This window comes from Girardinichthys multiradiatus, chromosome 23, assembly GCF_021462225.1.
Source record: "Girardinichthys multiradiatus isolate DD_20200921_A chromosome 23, DD_fGirMul_XY1, whole genome shotgun sequence".
In the NCBI taxonomy this organism is placed as follows: Eukaryota; Metazoa; Chordata; class Actinopteri; order Cyprinodontiformes; family Goodeidae; genus Girardinichthys; species Girardinichthys multiradiatus.
This window is the reverse complement of record NC_061815.1, coordinates 6704444-6725228: the sequence shown is the minus strand read 5'-3', so window position 1 is coordinate 6725228 and position 20785 is coordinate 6704444. Positions and strand designations below refer to the sequence as shown.

The 20785-nt window shown below is 42.1% G+C and overlaps 1 long non-coding RNA gene across 1 annotated transcript; it reads right to left on the bottom strand.

Annotated features, from left to right (window-relative positions):
* Window positions 1–1407: 1407 nt before the first annotated feature.
* On the bottom strand, window positions 1408–2162 carry LOC124859871. The gene is made up of 3 exons (XR_007036213.1): window positions 2151–2162; window positions 1741–2017; window positions 1408–1665 (listed from the first exon to the last, which is right to left on the bottom strand). It is a non-coding gene; the product is annotated as an uncharacterized LOC124859871 (long non-coding RNA).
* Between the last annotated feature and the right edge of the window lie 18623 nt (window positions 2163–20785).

The window sequence follows — 20785 nt, the reverse complement described above, 5'->3', positions numbered from 1 at the left end:
ACATCTATACAACACATGAAAAAGGTTTAAAATAAAGCAACTGGATCTCACTTCTTGTGGTTGAAGATGTTTCGCGCTAAGAGCAAAATGTCTTCAACTGTCTTTAACCACAAGAACTGAAGTCCAGTTGCTTTATTTTTAAACCATTTTGGAATTTGCCATGTCACGGGTGACTGAGAACCTTTATTAGCATATCTATACAGCTGGTAAACCTTTTAGCTAAACCCAATTCAATATGTCTGCTACAATTAATTGACCTTAGCCTACACAAAAATGGTTGTAACTCAATGTGTTTTACAGATGCTGAGTTACATTTACATTGTGATAGTAATTAGCTCATTCACTATACATACTGCAAGTGCCAACATATCATGGAGGATCACAGAAATATTGCTATATAGTATGAGATTATGCATAATATTGATTTCAAGGTTTAGCCCAAACTGTTACCACTTTCTCAACATAAGATGATTTTAGTCTAAAACTGACAGGAAAGGTAGCATTTCTTTTCTAGAAATGCTAGGTGTTTGTTTTCTTTTTCCCTCACTAACATTAATCTTTCTTCGAAGAACAAGATGGCCAGTGTGATGAAGAAAGTGATGATCCACAGCAGCTGACTGTTGGGCAAGTCATGCACTGGATGACAGGACAGGCAGATAAACCTGTACTGCCAAGTGAAAAGAAGGATTTCTTCATAACTGTGAAATTTTACCATGACTGTGACACACATCATACTATCTGTTTTCCTATAAGTGCATGTAGCCGCACCATTACATTTCCAGTTGCTCATCTGACAACCCTGATCGAGTTCAAAGAAAATATGGTAACATCCTTAACTCATGGGCAGTCCTTTAATAGGGCCTGAGACATTTGGCCTTTTCATTGATGCAGTTACTACTTAAAGCCATAACTACACTTTTGGTGTTTTTATTTTTATTTACTGTAGGTTTTGTGTGAACAAAATACGTTTTTTGGTTTTGACAGTTCCATCAATTTCATGTAAAATTATTTTAAGTCTAACAGTTTTTGTTTTGTTTTACTAGTGGTATAACCTATATGTATAACCTACTTGTAAGTGCTGACAAGTGGCTCAAGTTCAAATAAATTCATGGTCAAGCATTGACATTTTTAAAATTCTTTAATAAAGTTTAGATCCCTTCAGTTGTTTTTGTTTCTCAAATGATCCAAAATTGAATCACTGATGCATATGTTCTGGTTTATGCATAAAAATCAGAAATATCATTGAATTTTCACTATTTAACTGTTTCACCATAGTCTACATTTCTATAAACTACAAGTGATGGTTTCTATGCAAATAAGTGAAAAAAACTAGGTACAGATGAACAGTTGTGCACAGACATTATGACTAACATTAATGCAGAATTATTCAAATTTGCTAATGTGGGATTTTAGCAAATGTACACTTTTTTACAACATGTGTTAACTGCTGTGGCTCGTTTCCCAGTGACTTTCAACATACTGAACCATTGATACAAACAGATCCTGACCATATGATTCAGATGGCGCAAGTGGGTTGATCATGGACTGAACAGCTTCCACTGCAGTCGGTGACAGAGGGCAGTCATTTTCTGGGACTTGAACTCCAAGGGGTTCTTCACTGACACCATCAAATGTTTCCCAGTCAGTTCCAAACAGGTCCAGGTTCTGTCAGAGAAAAAATGGAAATTACTTATAACAGCCAAACAATGTTTGGATTTCTCAGCGTTTCATTAAACAAACCTGAGCATCTACAGTTTCACAAATAGGTTTCTGCATGTGTCCCAAGGTCCACAGCTGGTTAGGGGTGAGTCCACCTTCAGACTTTAAAGGATGATTGTCCCATCCTTCTGTGAAAGTGTGAAGTGCATCTGCAAGCCGAGGGAGGAACACATAGTGTGCACAAAACAGATGCAAAGTGTTGGACAAATCCAGAAGGCCACTTTCCTCCAGGTTGTGAAGAACCTCATAGTAAAGATGAGTTACACAGGTCCAGACATCTCGCCACAGATGCTCAATTCTAAATAAAAGACAATGATGTTATGCCACTGACAAGAAATAAGAATGACAAATTTCATTTTAAGTAATAGATCTTGCAAATTGGTCACTTTATGCCTGCATTGGTATTTTATCAAAGAACATAAAATTATTACCTTTGATTGTGTACACTTTTCCCAGCTATGAAACTGCCTCTCCCTGTTCCTTTTACACTGAACATGATTTCAGCTATTGCCACATTTTCAACCCCTTCATCGCCTCTTACTCTCAAAAGACATGTAATTGTATAACAAGAAATATACAAACATGTCTTGTCTACTGAGAAAGACTTTACAAACACATACATATATTAATAAACCTACACATGCCAGAGAAGCAGATGGAGACATTCTGGACATGTATTATTACAATAGCTGGAAGGCCAGCCATAGTTTTCCACTGCCCTTAGAAAGAAGGTAAGAGCGGTGCTTGATGTGTTGTTTGTTGCAGGCTCCAGGTACATAATCTGTACAAACAAAGGCAAACATGTTTGCACCCAATTAGGAACAGATAACAGAAAGAAAGAAATATCACAGTAATAGTGTACCTTTCTGGGGAACCCATCTATTGCCCCAAAGATGATTATGTTGTACCTATCAAAAAAAAAGATTAACATCACTTTATTGATTGATTTTCAATTGAAAGCAATATTCATGTTACAAAGAAAACAAGTTACCTAATGAGCTTATGATTTGTGTCCAAATGCACCAAGGACAAAGGATGAGGTACAGAATATGTCCTTCTGACTATGCACCCAAGTTGCATCATTCTTTGTAAAACGCCAGCTGCATCGACTCTGTACATAGACTCCTTGACCCAATCCCACTGAACTCTGTGTCCATCTGCTTGTAAACAGCCTTTAACCATCCTATATCCTGCATTTGGCAGTCTATGTTTTATTGACCGTACAGCAATATCAAGCTCACTGTCAGATAAGCAGCTGAATGAAGATCTTGTGGACAATCCAAGTTCATGCATGCGTCTGAAAACAGTAGATATGCTGACTCCCAGCAAGTTTGCAATGCATAACACTGGTAGGGCCATGCCAATCAGATGGGCCAGCAGGTCTTCAGAAACTGCTAACTTGGGTCGCCCTCGTCCACTGGTCACTTCTGTGACAAGAACACAAGGTTCTGCCTGAGAAAGGGTGGCACAATTTTTTTCTTGAAGGTTTAAAATACATTCCATAACATCCACAGGTACATCAAGAACAGTTGATGCAGATGTAAAAAAAACACCTCCTGATTTATTACATAATGAAAATAGTCTAAATCCAAATGTGGCCGATCTAAAACTTCATTAATTCTGGATAGAAGACGTTCCATTAAATGTCTCAGCAGTGATTCCTGCAAATATCAGAACACAAATTATACTTAATTAAGCACATATTAATATACTTGTTATTCATTTAGCTTTGCATAAGTGTGAGTAAAACATTTTGAATTTTAAAGATATGGTTTGAATAAAGTAGAATAATCTAGCAAAGACCTTGAAAGAGTTTAAAACTGCACAAACATAAAACATAAACAAGAATTTAGTTGAACAATGACAATCAGAAAATGAATTACTACTTAACTGTGATAAAAATTGTACATTTATTTGTAAAGCGGTATGTCGTTGAAAAAAACATGTGGATGATAGCTTATTTGTTTAAAAATTCAAGAAGACCCAAGTAGCAGTTTCCAACTAAATAGCAGGAAAAACACCCGTTTCATACTGTGTGTACAAGTGTATTCAGTCAGCGGTAATAAACTTATAAAATAAAGCTGTACATTGTCTATCTACTAGATTGTTATATGATTTAAAATATAAAACTACAAATGTTCCGAAACAATTTTAATGTAATGTTTTACCTGGCTTTGTATCGTACTTTCTTGGTCCATCATCTTAGCGCCAGTCCTGCTGCTTCTTCTTCTTCTGCTGGCGGTACGCAACAAACTCAGAGGTGCATACCGCCACCCACTGTACATCATTGTATAACTCCACCCACTATATTCTATGTTTTAGTTTTGTATTTCATAAAAATAAGAACAATGCTTTCTTTATAATACTCTTGATTTCCCCCCTATCTCCCCTCTGTTCCTAATATTCCTTTTAGACTGAATTATCTCCCATTACCCTTTTCCGTCATCCAAGGTCTAACTCTGTGCTCCACTAACCAGCCTGAGATCACGTGACTTGGTGTCACGTGATGTACGAGTGCTGTAGATTCGTATTCTCAAAGAAAAGAAATCGTATTCACAAACGGTTATAACATGTTGTATTCATAAAGAATAAACCACAACTGTAAACTTGAACTTCCTGTTTGTGATTTCTTGAAGCTGTAACATTTTAATTTGTATTCTTATAGAGAAAATATACAATACGTCTTTTGGATTTTACTTATGCACAACTGTTGACTAATATGCACACATTTCCCTCTTTGCATACACATTGTTTTTGACAGCGTTCTTACCCCATACCAAATGCAATGCAATACTCAAAATTGTGTATTGTTTCATGGGTATTGTTCAGTATTTTTCAATAAATAACACTGGAACATTGAAGGTGAAATGTGACCTCATAACACCTGACAGTGGCAATTATAAAAAAATCGTCTGGAATTGTCAGGTTAGGCTTTTTAAAAGCCATTGATCCGTGATCGGACAGAAGACTGCAATCGGTGTACTCCTAACCAAAACAGCAGGACTACTAGCTATCACTTTGCTGTTTGGGGACATTACAGTTTATCATTTAGCCACGGTGATGATGGAAAAAGAAAGATGGGCAAATCAAAGTATTAAATCAGCATTTTTCAACAGTAATAAGGTAGTTTGCTCTACCTTGTATGTTAGTGTCTGCAAGGAGTTCAAGGTACATGTAAACATCTTTGGTATGGAGGAAACTAAGCAAAAGTCTAAATCCAGCTAACTGTAGCAAGCGACCCCAGTCGCCATGGGAGTTGTTATAGTAGAAAAAATGTGACCACACACCTGTACTGTGTCCACATAAGTCTGTCTGACTGGTTTTCCCACCAGCTGCTTCTACAGTGCATTAGAGTACAACTTGTGGACTCGATTGTCCATATATATCAAAACAACCCCAAAGGGTTTGGAAATTTTGTTTTTCAAATATGAGAGCAGAAAAAAAATATATAAAAAAGTAAAATAAAATATGAGAGCAGATCCTTAACAACATCAACCATTTTCAATTAGTTTTACTCTAACCAAGGGGTTTCTCCAACTCCAGTCCTCAAGAGCTACTGTCCTGCAACTTGTAGATGCATCCCAGCTCCAGCACACCTGAATCAAATACATGGCTTTTACCAGGACTCTGCAGAATCTAAAGGTTGCAGGATACTAGCTCATCCATCCATTTATCGTCTTTACCTGCTTATCTGTTATTCTACTCGTACTTGTACTTGTCGTCTTCCGCTTTATCTGGGACCGGGTCGCGGGGGCAGCAGACTCAGCAGAGACACCCAGACATCCCTCTCCAGCTCCTCCGGGGGGAGCCCAAGGTGTTCCCAGGCCAGCCGAGAGACATAGTCCCTCCAGCGTGTCCTGGGCCGTCCCCTGGGCCTCCTCCCAGTGGGACGTGCCTGGAACACCTCCCAAGGAAGCCATCGAGGAGGCATCCGGTATAGATGCCAGACCCACCTCAACTGGCTCCTCTCGATGTGGAGGAGGAGCGGCTCTAGTCCGAGCCCCTCCCGGATGGCCGAGCTCCTCACCCTATCTCTAAGGGAGTGCCCGGCCACCCTAGGGAGGAAGCTCATTTCAGCTTGTATCCAGGATCTCGTTCTTTCAGTCATGACCCAAGGTTCATGGCCATAGGTGAGTGTAGGAACGAAGACCGACCGGTAAATCGAGAGCTTCGCTTTTTGGCTCAGCTCTCTCTTCACCACAACCGACCGGCACAGTGCCCCATTACTGCCGCAGCAGCGGCAATCCGTTTGTCGATCTCCCACTCCATTCTTCCCTCACTCGTGAACAAGACCCCGAGATACTTGAACTCCTCCACTTGAGGCAGGAACTCCCTTCCAACCTGAATAGGACAAGCCACCCTTTTCCGCTTGAGAACCATGGCCTCGGACTCGGAGGAGCTGATCTTCATCCCAGCCGCTTCACACTTAGCTGTGAACCGCCCCAGCGCATGCTGTAGGTTTTGGCTAGCGGGGGCCAGCAGGACCACATCATCTGCGAAAAGGTAAGGTAAGGTATGTTTATTTATATAGCACTTGTCAGCAACGATACACTCAAAGCACTGTACATACAATTACAATACAATCACAAAGAAAATAAATGCAGATACAGACACAAAAACAAATCAAATAATAAAATCAGACAACAGAGGTAATAAAAAAAAAAATATAAAAATAAACAGAATAGAATGATGGATAAGAAAATGAAAGGAAAATTGGACTGAAAACGAAACCAATAATGTTTAGATGGCACAGTCAAAGCCCACTCTAAACAAATACGTTTTTAATCTTGATTTAAAGCAACTTAGGGTTTCGGTGCTCTTACAGTTTTCTGGCAGTTTATTCCAGATTAGTGGAGCATAAGAACTAAAAGCTGCTTCTCCATGTTTGGTTCTGGTTCTGTGTATGTGGAGTAGATTTGAGCGAGATGACCTGAGAGGTCTGGGTGGTTAAAACACTGACAACAAGTCTGTAATATATTTTGGTGCTAAGCCATTTAGTGATTTATAGACTAACATAAGTATTTTAAACTGTATTCTCTGAGCTACAGGGAGCCAGTGTAGGGACTTTATAACCGGGGTGATGTGCTGCACTTTCTTAGTTCTAGTGAGGATGCGGGCAGCAGCATTCTGGATTAACTGCAGCTGTCTGATCGACTTTTTTGGCAGACCTGTGAAGACACCATTGCAGTAATCAATTCTACTAAATATGAAGGCATGAATTAGTTTTTCAAGGTCCTGCTGAGACATTAGTCCTTTAAACCTGGAGATTATTTTTAGGTGATAGAAGGCCGACCTAGTTACTACCTTAATGTGCCCCTAAAGGTTCAGGTCTGAGTCCATCACTACACGGGGACCAGACGAAATCCACTGGTCCCCAAACCAGACCCCCTCCGGCCTTTGGCTGTGCCTAGAAATCCTGTTCATAAAAGTTATGATCAGGACCGGTGACAAAGGGCAGCCCTGCCAGAGTCCAACATGCACCAGGAACAGGTCCGACTTAGTACCAGCAATGCGGACCAAACTCCTGCTCCGCTTGTACAGAGACTGGATGGCCCCTAATAAAGGGCCCCCAATTCCGTACTCCTGGAGCACCCCCCCACAGGGCATCATGAGGGACACAGTTGAATGCATTCTCCAGGTCCACAAAACACATGTGGAGCAGTTGGGCAAACTCCCATGAACCCTCGAGTACCCTGTAGAGGGTACAGAGCTGGTCCAGTGTTCCACGGCAGGGACAAAAACCACACTGCTCCTCCTGAAGCCGAGGTTCGACTATCGGCCCGACTCTCCTCTCCAATACTTTGGTGAGGGAGGCTTAGGAGTGTGATCCCTCTGTAGTTGGAACACACCCTCCGGTCATGCTACTGATGAAGGGGGACCACCACCCCACTCTGCCAGTCCAGAAGCACAGTCCCCAACCACCACGCAATGTTGAAGAGGCGTGTCAACCATGACAGCCCCACAACATCCAGAGACTTGAGGTACTCAGGGCAGATCTCGTACAGTCCCGAAGCCCTGCCATCGCGGAGCTTTTCAACCACCTCGGTGACTTCAGCCTGGGTGATCAAAGAGTCTAACCCTGAGTCCCCAGCCTTTGTTTCCACCAGGGAATGTGTGATGGCAGGATTGAGGAGGTCCTCGAAGTACTCCTTCCACCGACCAATAATGTCCCCAGTCGAGGTCAGCAGCCTCCCACCCCCACTTTAAACAGTGTTGGCAAAGCACTGTATTGTAAATATGAATCTGAGAATATTATTTAATATTTAATATTAATATTTTAATATTAATATTTTAATATTTTACCAAATAATATTCTGGTCTGTTAAGGATTGTCCTGTGAATACCAGCCCCATTAAGGCGATGGTATTAGGACAGAATAGAAAGGTGTGAGACGAGCTCTGGCATTACTGAACAGCATAAAGTCTGCACACATATGGAATGAATTCACACAATTTCTTAAAATACAAGAATTTATTAACAAAAATAAGTCAACTCATAGTCAAACATATTTCAATCAACAAACTCTTTACTATGCTAAAACAATCCAACTAAATTACCAAGCAGAATTAAAGAATAATGAAGATTAATGGGCTATGTACAATATAAACAAGTTGATTAAAGATGATTAGAAATCATGACCAAAAAGAGTGATGCAACATTACCATGCAATGTTTATGTTTGAGAACCAAGGATTATCTTGAAGAATCTGGAAGTGAAGTTAAGTTAGTTTTGGAACTAACTTAGGCAATAATCAGCAAACGTTTAGACCACCCTTCACAATGCAAGATCAGATAAAATATTATTTTAATAAAATAATGTTTTAAATAATGATCTACTGAATCAAACCAACCTTCTGGATGACCATTTCACAATGGTGTCTAATTAGCTGCCTTTAGTTATTGAAATAATATTCAAAGAAATATTATAAAAGGGGTATTTTGGAAAAGAGCCAAATCTTTCTGGAGACATTGGGCTTAATGGTGTTTACTTAGTTATCAAATCTAGTAAATGATGTTCAGGGACTATTATTCACTAGCTTGAAAACCAACAACCTTTCTTTTGCATAGTCTTTAGTAGCACACGTTCTCTACCGGTTAGCCGTTAAGCTAACAAAGAAGCTTAGCACCAGAATAAACACATACCTTTAAAATACCAGGATTAATAAAAGGGTTAAAATGCATAAGCGCGGATGGCACGTTATGAGCAATGTTCTGGTTAAAACCACCCTTTAAATAAAGCTGATCTTAACTTTAAAACATACAAAGAACACAGAACCGGTGTGTGCCGTAGCTAGCCTACTAGCACTAAAGATAGCCAGGTTCCACAAAACAAAACTTCATAACATGAAAACGTTTAGATCATTTCAACAACCTTTCTGTTGACTAGCCTTAATGCTAGCACACGTGTTCTAACCGGCTGGCCGTTGGGCTAACAAAGAAGCTAGCTAAAGTGCTAAGCTAGAAGATAGCTTAGCACCAGAATCAACACATACCTTTAAAATACCAGGATTAAAATGCATAAGCGCTGACGGCGCGTTATGAGCAACGTTCTGGTTAAACCCACCCTTTTAATAAAGTTTATCTTAGCTTTAAAACATACAAAGAACACGAACCGGCCTGTGTGCTACAGGTAGCATGCTAGCACCAAGATAGCCGAGTTCCACAAAACAAACTTCATAACATGAAAACGTTTAGATCATTTCATCCTAAACCAATCTGTTAATCTGCCCAAACCTAACCTCTGAACCTGTTGAGGGAATGTTGTCCAAGGGCGAAGTTTGAAGAAGATATCCGTCATGAACAAAGAGTTAGCTTCCCGCTAACTTCCTCAGTTTCTCCCGATCAGAAGGTGAACAATAGAGTTAGCTCCGGAGAGCTAGGCTTGCAAGACGGCTCGTTCGGTCCGTCGACCAGCTGTTCGTTACCGTAAACACGGTTGCGGGCCGTAGTCGTTCCTCCAGACTTGGCTTGTAGAAACAGCTTCTCCACCGGGGCTTCTCTTGAACACCGTTTGCGTCTGCGGGCTTCAGAGAGAAGGTCAGCAATGTTTGTACCTTAATTATCCCCGTTCATGAATGAAAATACCGGATACACAGACAGTATTTCATTCTACTTAACTTTGCATATAATCGATGATCGTATGGCTTCGGATCCAGTTGAATTTATGTCTTTTTACCAGCAAAAGACCTCGGCGCGCTGTGTTTCCCTCCTAACCGGTCCCTCTAGAAGGCCGTGTGGAAGAGAAAGACTTGTGGAAAGGTGGGGGCTTTTATTTGGGTAATGGCGCCACAGGAAGTCCGCAGTTACCCCCTTTCCTGGCTGTGCTGGAAGAAGGTTAATGCACTTTTTTTGAAAAGTTCCAGGAAAGTATGTACCGGAGTTTTAGTGTTGAAACCCATGGCTGTATGGTCCCAACAACTGTTTTTCTCCTCAGGCGCCGGAAGGTTTGCCAGAATCGCTTTGAGGCCAACCGGTAGTCCTTCTCCATGGCCTCACCGAACTCCTCCCAGGCCCAGGTTTTTGCCACTGCCACAGGCCAGGCCATGGCACGTTTGGCCTCACGGTATCCGTCAGGTGCCTCGGGACAGCATAGGACTCCTTCTTCAGCTTGACAGCGTCCCTTACTGCCGGTGTCCACCACCGGGTTCGGGGATTGCCGCTGCGACAGGCACCACAGACCTTATGGCCTCAGCATGGACAATAGATGCGGCTTCAAGCGGATGCAACTCATCACCAGGTGGTGATCAGTGGACAGCTCAGAATCAGCTTTATTGCAAAGTTTGTACATATAACAAACAAGGAATTTGACTCTGGTACACTTTGCTCTCTGGGTTTCTTTTTTGCTTTTTTTTGTGTTATAAGATATATTCTGCATATATCAAGTCCATAAATACATATGTCCATAAATACATATATACAATATACACATATACACAACTCAGCCCCTCTCTTCACCCGAGTATCCAAAACATGCGGCCGTAGGTCTGATGATATGACAAGACAGTCGATCATCAACCTCCTGCCTAGGGTGTCCTGGTGCCAAGTGCAATGATTTACACCCTTATCCTTGAACATGGCGTTCATCATGGACAATCCGTGACTAGCACAGAAGTTCAATAATGAAACACCACTCGGATTCAGATCGGGGAGGCCATTCCTCCCGATCACGCCTCTCCAGGTGTCACTGTAGTTTCCCACGTGGGCGTTGAAGTCCTTCAGCAGAATAATGGAGTCCCCGGGAGGGGCATTATCCAGTACCCCCGACAGGGATGCCAAGAAGGCCGAGTACTCCACAGTACCGCTCGGCTCGTAGGCCGAAAAGACAGGTATGCGACCTTTTCATCCACTGGGGTAAACCCCAACACGAGACGGCTGAGCTGGAGGGCAACAAGCAAACCCACCCCAGCTCGCCGCCTCTCCCCGTGTGCCACTCCAGAGTAGAAGAGAGTCCAGCCGCACTCGAGGAGATGGGTTCCAGAGCCCACGTTGTGTGTGTAGGTGAGCCCGACTATTTCTAGTTGATATCTCTCAACCTCCCGTAAAAGCTCAGGCTTCTTCCCCCCCAGTGAGGTGACATTCCATATCCCTAGAGCCAGCCTAACCATCTGAGGTCTCCATCTTCGTCCGCCTCCCAATCCACTTTTTACCAGTCCCAAACGGTTACCCCTGCAGGTGCTGAGCCCACTGGGGGATAGCCTCCTGTCTCTCATTCGGGCTTGGCCCGGCCGGGTCCTGCGAGGAGCAACCCGGCCGCCAGGCGCTCTCCAACGAATCCCGACACCAGGCCTGGCTCCAGGGTGGGACCCCGGCTCCGCTGTACCGGGCGACGTCACGTGCCTCGATTTAGTATTCCTCATGAAGGAATCTTGAACCGCTCTTTGTCTGACCCGTCACCTAGAGCCTGTTTGCCATGGAAGACCCTACCAGGGGCATTTAAGCCCCAGACAACATAGCCTCTAGGATCATTCGAGCACTCAAACCCCTCCACCACATTAAGGTGGCGGTTCAAGGAGGGGTCTGTTATTCTATTAACTGACAAAATCAAAACAAATCTCTACTCAGTTGTATACTGGCCACTTTTTGAAAGCTAGATTTCAAAATGGTGACAGTGGCTCAGGTTGTAGGGGTTCGTTCTGTAACTGGTTCGAAGCACCGCTCCTTACGTCTCAGTCGTTATGTCCTTGGGCAAGACACTTTACCTGCCTTGCCAGCTGATGAAGGTCAGAGGGCCCAGAGGCGCTGATTGTATGGCAGCCTCACATATGTCAGTTTGCCCCAGGGCAGCTCAGGCTACCATGTAGCTTACCACTGTCAGAGTGTGAATGGATGGATGACTGATTGTAGTGTAAAGCGATTTGGTGTCCTCAGACTTGATAAAAGTGCTATACAACACCTGAATTTATACTGAGAATTAAACACAGGCTGATAGGTATTATTTAGTCAATTCAGAGGTAAGGCACGACACAGAGTCAGTTTTACTTGTGGCAAGGGTAGCTGTGCAATACAAACTACAAAGTATTAACACTCCTCCCTCTTTATTTATACATGCTTGGTCACACACAGTTCAAACATCATTCAGGGTGTGTGTGTGTGTGTGTGGGGTCAGAAAAGTTAGGGTTCATTTGTCTTGATTATAAACAAACAAAGGAAGTGGGAAGTGGGGACCTGGTGAATAGCCCTCAGATGCTGCTAATAAAATAATAAAAGCATAACTCATTCTTGTGACCATCTCCCTTCCTGTAACATAAGGAAGGAAAAGCACTTACATGAGTGATAAACAATACAAAAGATATAAAAACCCTAACATTCCCCCCTGTGTTATCACGAATAAGTCATGAGTAAATATGTATAAAAGAAAACACTCTGTGTGAGCACAAACCCACAGGACGGAAAGCAGATTATTTGTGGGAAACACTCACACGGTTCCTCCGCCCCTAGGCAACGACCAATCATGGCAGAGTGAAACAATATAATAAAACAAAGAAACAAAATGTAATAAAAAAACAAAATAATTAAAACAAGCCTTGTTCTTTCTCATTTCACTTAAACAGCAACTTATTTCGATTTTCTGCTATAAGGTCATTTTATGAAGTACAAGTATGAATACACTCAGGCATTGAAGATATATTCATTTACAACATGTCATCATAATCATCTGTTTTTGGGTCCAGTGTCCATCTTGTCCATCTCTTCTCGTGTGATGTTACATCCTGTGGATCCTGTCTTAAACAGAGAAAGAGCCCTGCTACCAGGTTTAAGCTCAGGCTTATCAGTCCTGTCCACACGTCACAAAAAGCCATGCTAAATTGGGCACAGGTCAGTTGTTTTCTTCGCCGGTTTGAGATGTTGGACCATATGGGTCCAACCCCTTTGTACCCGGTCATTCCCCTGTTACCCCGTCGATTGGTTTGGCTCCTGTAACAGTGATATTAGCTTACAGTGGTTCTTGTGGATCCAGGATGGTCTCTCTGTGATTTTCAGAGCTGTCGGTGTGGTCAGGAGAACACGGTATGGCCCTCTCCAGCAGGGGTTGCTCCAGTCCTTTCTGTGAAGTGTCTTAATCAGGACCAGGTCCCCAGGCCTCAGGTTGTTCTGTGAAATTGGAGCAGAATTTACTGGCAGACTACTGGACAACTGTACTTCTTTTGTTTGTAACATTTTATTCATCCATTCAGCTAATGATGTCTCCTGCTGTGCTTTTCCTATGTCATCCATTTCTGATGGCAATGGAAAAGGTCTGCCACTATTTCAAATGGAGTGAGACCAGTTTGATTTGGAGTTATTCTCATCCATAATTTAACCAGAGATAGACATTCCGGCCATGGCCTCCATGTTTCTTCCATTGTTTTCCTTAATCTATTTTTTATTGTTCCATTTGTTCGTTCAACCAGCCCAGCAGATTGTGGGTGGTAAGAACAATGGTTTTTTAACTGAAACCCTAATGCTTTAGAGCACAGTTCTATTACATTATTTACAAAATGAGTCCTATTATCTGATCTTATGATTTGTGGGATATCATATGTACGGACGAAATGTGTCACTAAACTCTTCGCCACTGTGAGCGCATCACAGTGTTTTGCAGAGTACATTTCTACCCACTTTGAAAATGCATCTATAACCACTAAACAATATTTATTTCCCCCTGACCATGATAACTCTATGAAATCCATATGTATTGTGTGAAAAGGATGAATAGCTGCTGGGAACTGGCCTCTTTTGGGTCTCATGTTCCCCTGTGGATTATGTTTACAGCAGATAATACATGATCTACAAAAGTTTTTTGCATAGTCAGAAAAATTTATGGTATGGAAATGTAGATTTACTAAGTGTATCATCCCCCCGCTCGACACATGGGAAATGCCGTGTGTCGCATGGGCCGCCGTCTTGTATAAATTATTTGGTAATATTGGCTTATTTCCCAAATGATAAATGTCATCTTTCTTTATGGCCCCTCTATTCAGCCAAGGTTTAACTTCTGCAGCTGGTGCAGATTGTTGTGAAACTTTCAGCACATCTGTATCTATAAATAGAAGATCTGACATTTTCAAAGTGAGGGGAAGTCTCGAAGCTATTTTAGCAGAAATATCAACAAAGGTGTTCCCCTTTGTTTCCATGGTTTTATCAGATTGATGCGCTTTACATTTACAAAGTGCTGTTGTAATTATGAATCTGAGAATATTATTTAATATTTAATATTAATATTTTTATATTTTATCAAATAATATTTCGGTCTGTTAAGGATTGTCCTGTGAATACAAGCCCAATAAGGCGATGGTATTAGGACAGAATAGAAAGGTGTGAGACGAGCTCTGGCATTATTGAACAGCATAAACTCTGCACATATATGGAATTAATTCACACAATTTCTTAAAATACAAGAATTTATTAACAAAAATAAGTCAACTCAAAGTCAAACATATTTCAATCAACAAACTCTTTACTATGCTAAAACAATTCAACTAAACTACCAAGCAGAATGAAAGAATAATGAAGACTAATGGGCTATGTACAATATCAACAAGTTGATTAAAGATGATTGGAAATCATGACCAAAAAGAGTGATGCAACATTACCATGCAATGTTTATGTTTGAGAACCAAGAATTATCTTGAAGAATCTGGAAATGAAGTTAAGTTAGTCTTGGAACTAACTTAGGCAATAATCAGCAAACGTTTAGACCACCCTTCACAATGCAAGATCAGATAAAATATTATTTTAATAAAATAATGTTTTAAATAATGATCTACTGAATCAAACCAACCTTCTGGATGACCATTTCACAATGGTGTCTAATTAGCTGCCTTTAGTTATTGAAATAATATTCAAAGAAAGATTATAAAAGGGGTATTTTGGAAAAGAGCCAAATCTTTCTGGAGAAATGGGGCTTAATGGTGTTTACTTAGTTATCAAATCTAGTAAATGATGTTCAGGGACTATTATTCACTAGCTTGAAAACCAACAACCTTTCTTTTGAATAGTCTTTAGTAGCACACGTTTTCTACCGGTTAGCCGTTAAGCTAACAAAGAAGCTTAGCACCAGAATAAACACATACCTTTAAAATACCAGGATTAATAAAATGGCTAAAATGCATAAGCGTGGAAGGCACGTTATGAGCAATGTTCTGGTTAAAACCACCCTTTAAATAAAGCTGATCTTAACTTTAAAACATACAAAGAACACAGAACCGGCGTGTGCCGTAGCTAGCCTACTAGCACTAAAGATAGCCAGGTTCCACAAAACAAAACTTCATAACATGAAAACGTTTAGATCATTTCATCCCAAACCTATCTGTTAATCTGCCCAAACCTAACCTCTGACCATGGTGAGTAAACGTTGTCCAAGGGTGATGAAGTTCGAATAAACGTCCACAGTCAACAAGCGGTTGGCTTTCAGCTAACCTCTGCGTTCGCTCTGTGAACAATAGGGTTAGCTCCGGAGAGCTGGACGACTCGTTCGGTCCGTCAACCAGCTGTTCGTTACCGTAAACACGGTGGTGCAAGCCGTGGTCCGTTCTTCAGACTCGGCTTGTAGGAACAGCTTATCTGCCGGGGATCTCTCTCTGCGACAGTTTTGCTTCTGCGGGACTTCGGAGAGAAAGGTAAGCAACTCTTACACCTTAATTTCCCCGTTCATGAATGAAAATACCGGATACACAGACAGCATTTCATTCTACTTAACTTTGCATATGATCGATGATCGTATGGCTTTGGATCCAGTTGAATTTATGTCTTTTTGCCAGCAAAAGACATCAGCGCACTTTGTTTCCTCCTATCCCGATGGTCATCGGTGTGGAAGAGAACGATATGTGGGAAGGGTGGGGGTCTTATACGGGCAGTGGCATCACTGGGACGTCCTCTGCTACCCCCTTTCCCCCTTCGGAGTTGTGCTTTATTTTGGGTAATGGCGCCACAGGAAGTCCGCAGTTATCCCCTTTCCTGGCTGTGCTGGAAGAAGGTTAATGCACTTTATTTTGAAAAGTTCCAGAAAAGTCTGTACCAGAGTTTTAATGTGGAAATCCATGGCTGTAGGTCCCAACATCCCCCCTTTTTAGTTCCGAAGAATGGGCTGAAGTCCAGTCTTTGGGGCTAACAATCCATTCTCAGCCATGAGAAAAGAGTCACTTGGTTCCTGTAGCAAGGCAGAGTTCAACAGTTCATTTTTGGTTCAGAGGTTAGTGTTTGGACAGGAGTGAGGCAGGCTTGGGCAGAGACTAATACTAATAAAATGTTTTAAAGAGAAAAAACAAAAGCAAAAGTCATGTAATAATTTTCACACCATAATAATACTGCCTTTAAACTTTACTTTCTGAAGTTCAAACCATAAGAAAGAGAAAGATTAAAACAGAATATAGGGTGTTGGAAATTATTTACCATCTTCATACCTTGTTTGATAGATCTTACAGGGTTGATTCTGGACTGCAACGGCTTGCCAGGTCTTTTAGGAACGCCGTTACCTCAGTTATAACGCACCTGCAGATCCTCTCAAACTCCTCCTTTGTGATGACATCTTTGGAGTGGCTCCACTCTTTACCACCAACCTCACAGTTTGATGTTGCACTGTGAAAAGGTGTTTGTCTTTTAACTGGTGGCTTGTCTTTTGGCTGACGCCGGTTACCACACCCTGGTTCTGTTGCATCACTTGGGAAGTGACTTTGCGCTTCTTCTTAGGCCTGTTCTCAGTTTGAATGTTTAACACTCTAACTTTGCCTTTTCCTGCTCTGTCTGAACGGACACGTGTTTCCCACACAAGCTGAGCATATCTACGAGTCTCCTGCATGGAGAGATTCTCTGTTATGCAATGCATGGTCACATGAACACTCTTAGCTGTTGTTTTCCAAATAAGCCTCAGCTTCTCACGATCAGTCGGAAAACACAAGTCAAGAAGACAATGTTCAACCTCCAACAGGTAAGCATCAATATTTGACTCCTGGCTACCTAGATCAAAAACTTCTATGTCCTTAGCAAGGGATTCAAGCTGTTTGAAATGGACACCATGCTCCCAAGGTGGACCACGTCCATCTGAGAAGTCATGCTGGTTAGGTTCATGAAATGGTGGAAGATCATGATAAAACCTCTGGGGGAGAAAACAAGTTTTCTCATGATTTAAATGAGAGCTTTCTAATGAATGGCATGTGGTGGGGGGTCAGGTTGGATTGAGTCACCTGAGAGCCATGTGTGTCTCTCCTGGCCCCTAGGGGTCGACACAGAGTCAAAAAGGAGAGGGGTGCCGATCAGGCTGGAAGGGTGCTCCTCCCACTGAATCGGGCCACTTGTGCACGCTGAGTCCGGCACTTGGTCATCTTGGTGGTCGTTCACTGCAATGGGATTTGGCAGGAAACCACTGGAGACCATCTGTCTTCCAACATTTCTGTTAAGGTCTGTGGAAGTAAGTTGAACACTTTGACTAAATTTAGGAGGGGGAGACTCTGACCTAGGTGCTGGATGCCTGCTGTCTAAGTCTGCTGTGGCTTCTGCAGCTGCTGTGAGTGAAAATGCAAATTGGGTACCTGAACGGTGGGGGTCTGTTCCCCCCTTTGGGATTAAGCTTTCTTGAGCTCATCTGCCTTCAGGTCCACTAACTTTGCTTCAGCTTTCTCCATCCTCTCCTCAGCTTTTGAGAGTTCAAGCTTTGCAGCATTCTCCCTTTGAAGAGTCATCTGATGGTCAGCCTGTAACTGAGAATATATTTTAGCTTCCAGTTGTGATTTCTGCTGATACAACAAGGTAAGCCTACCAACAACAACAGTGCTATCTTTGCAGGTAGCTGGATAGCTAACATCAGTCGTTTTAACAGATTAAAATGTGTCAATTATGTTCCAGATGATGTTTTAAACCCTCTATTTTCCCATATTTTAGAAAAATGGTGAACAGAACCGAATACATATTGGCTGTCTGTATAAATGGTTAGGATTTTTCCTTCATATAATTCACAAGCTCTGATAACAGCATACAGCTCTGCAGTCTGTGCTGAGCATGTATGGGGCATGGCCTGTGATTCTATAATTTTAGTTTCAGTGGTTACTGCATAACCAACTCTGTTTTTTCCATTTTCATCTTTTGATGCCGATCCATCTACAAAGATTATTTGTGAGTTTTCCAGAGGTGTCTGAAAGATATCTTGCCTAGGTTTTGTATCTTCCTCTACCTTTGTTTTACAAGAATGTGGTTTCCCATCTTCTGCTGTTGGAATTAATGTGCTAGGGTTCAGTGGACCACATCTTTGCAGAGTTATATTTGGTTGTGAGAGTAACAATGAGGTCAACGTAATATGCCTTGCATGAGTCGAGAAAGGAAGTGAAGTTTGTTGCAATACAAGTGACACTGAATGAGGAACTTTCAGTGTGAGCGGGTGGCACAACACAATTTCAGCTGTCTGTTTCACAGCTTCTACTGCTGCTATGCAGCTCTGCAGACAATTTGGAAATCCGCATGCCACAGAGTCCAGTTTTTTAGAATAAAATGCTAAAGGTCTGTTTTTGGAGCCAAATGGTTGGGTTAATACAGCTTTCATATAACCCTCACATGCATCTACACAAAGTGTGAAAGGCTGGCTATAATCCGGCAGAGCTAAGGTGACTGTTGTTTGAAGCAGATTTTTTAGCTCTCTGAATGCTGCTTCTCCCTCCTTAGTCCATGTGATTTTGTCTATTAATGTCATGTCTTTGCCATAGATCATAGATTGCAAGGGTTGTACAATGGCTGCATAGTCTGGTAGCCATTCTCTGCAAAAATTACACAGTCCCAGAAAGGACATCATTTGTTGTTTAGTTCGTGGTTTTGGGGCTTCCTGTATGGCTGTTTTTCTACTACTTAGGAGGAAACGACCATGTTGTGATAACATATGTCCCAAATAAATCACTTTCTCCTTGCAAAACTGCAGTTTATCCCTAGAGGCTTTGTGCCCCGTCTGGTAGAGATGTTTCAGAACTGTTATAGTAGCTTCCTCATAGTGTTGTCGAGTGTCTGAAGCTATAAGAATATCATCTACATACAACAGGACTTGGCTATGTTGCTGCTAGGGCAGGGTGCCTGTTGCTCTCTTTGCTTTCAGCTAGGCCCTGTATATGTCACTTTGCCTCATCCAAATGTGTCTTTGGATGAACTTTGACTATCCACCCTAAAGTGAGTTTCCAGATTCCTGTGTTAGGATGTACTTTCCAGTCAGAGCTTGTTAATGCCTCATATCTCCCTCTTTCAGCACGCTGTATAAAGTTGTCTAATTCTTTCCACTGACCCCCCACGGGTTTAGTTAATGACAGATGAGGTGTACTGCCTTTAAACTGTTGGAGCTGTCTTCCTGACAGTATGATTGAGGTGGAGGATTTCCCTGTTTTGGGGTCAACATACAGGTCCTTCTCAAAATATTAGCATATTGTGATGAAGTTCATTATTTTCCATAATGTCATGATGAAAATTTAACATTCATATATTTTAGATTCATTGCACACTAACTGAAATACTTCAGGTCTTTTATTGTCTTAATACAGATGATTTTGGCATACAGCTCATGAAAACCCAAAATTCCTATCTCACAAAATTAGCATATTTCATCCGACCAGTAAAAGAAAAGTGTTTTTAATACAAAAAACGTCAACCTTCAAATAATCATGTACAGTTATGCACTCAATACTTGGTTGGGAATCTTTTGGCAGAAATGACTGCTTCAATGCGGCGTGGCATGGAGGCAATCAGCCTGTGGCACTGCTGAGGTCTTATGGAGGCCCAAGATGCTTCGATAGTGGCCTTTAGCTCATCCAGAGTGTTGGGTCCTGAGTCTCTCAACGTTCTCTTCACAATATCCCACAGATTCTCTATGGGGTTCAGGTCAGGAGAGTTGGCAGGCCAATTGAGCACAGTGATACGATGGTCAGTAAACCATTTACCAGTGGTTTTGGCACTGTGAGCAGGTGCCAGGTCATGCTGAAAAATGAAATCTTCATCTCCTTAAAGCTTTTCAGCAGATGGAAGCATGAAGTGCTCCAAAATCTCCTGATAGCTAGCTGCATTGACCCTGCCCTTGATAAAACACAGTGGACCAACACCAGCAGCTGACACGGCACCCCAGACCATCACTGACTGTGGGTACTTGACACTGGACGTCTGGCATTTTGGCATTTCCTTCTCCCCAGTCTTCCTCCAGACTCTGGCACCTTGATTTCCGAATGACATGCAGAATTTGCTTTCATCCGAAAAAAGTACTTTGGACCACTGAGCAACAGTCCAGTGCTGCTTCTCTGTAGCCCAGGTCAGGCGCTTCTGCCGCTGTTTCTGGTTCAAAAGTGGCTTGACCTGGGGAATGCAGCAACTGTAGCCCATTTCCTGCACACGCCTGTGCACGGTGGCTCTGGATGTTTCTACTCCAGACTCAGTCCACTGCTTCCGCAGGTCCCCCAAGGTCTGGAATCGGCCCTTCTCCACAATCTTCCTCAGGGTCCAGTTACCTCTTCTCGTTGTGCAGCGTTTTCTGCCACACTTTTTCCTTCCCACAGACTTCCCACTGAGGTGCCTTGATACAGCACTCTGGGAACAGCCTATTCGTTTAGAAATTCTTTCTGTGTCTTACCCTC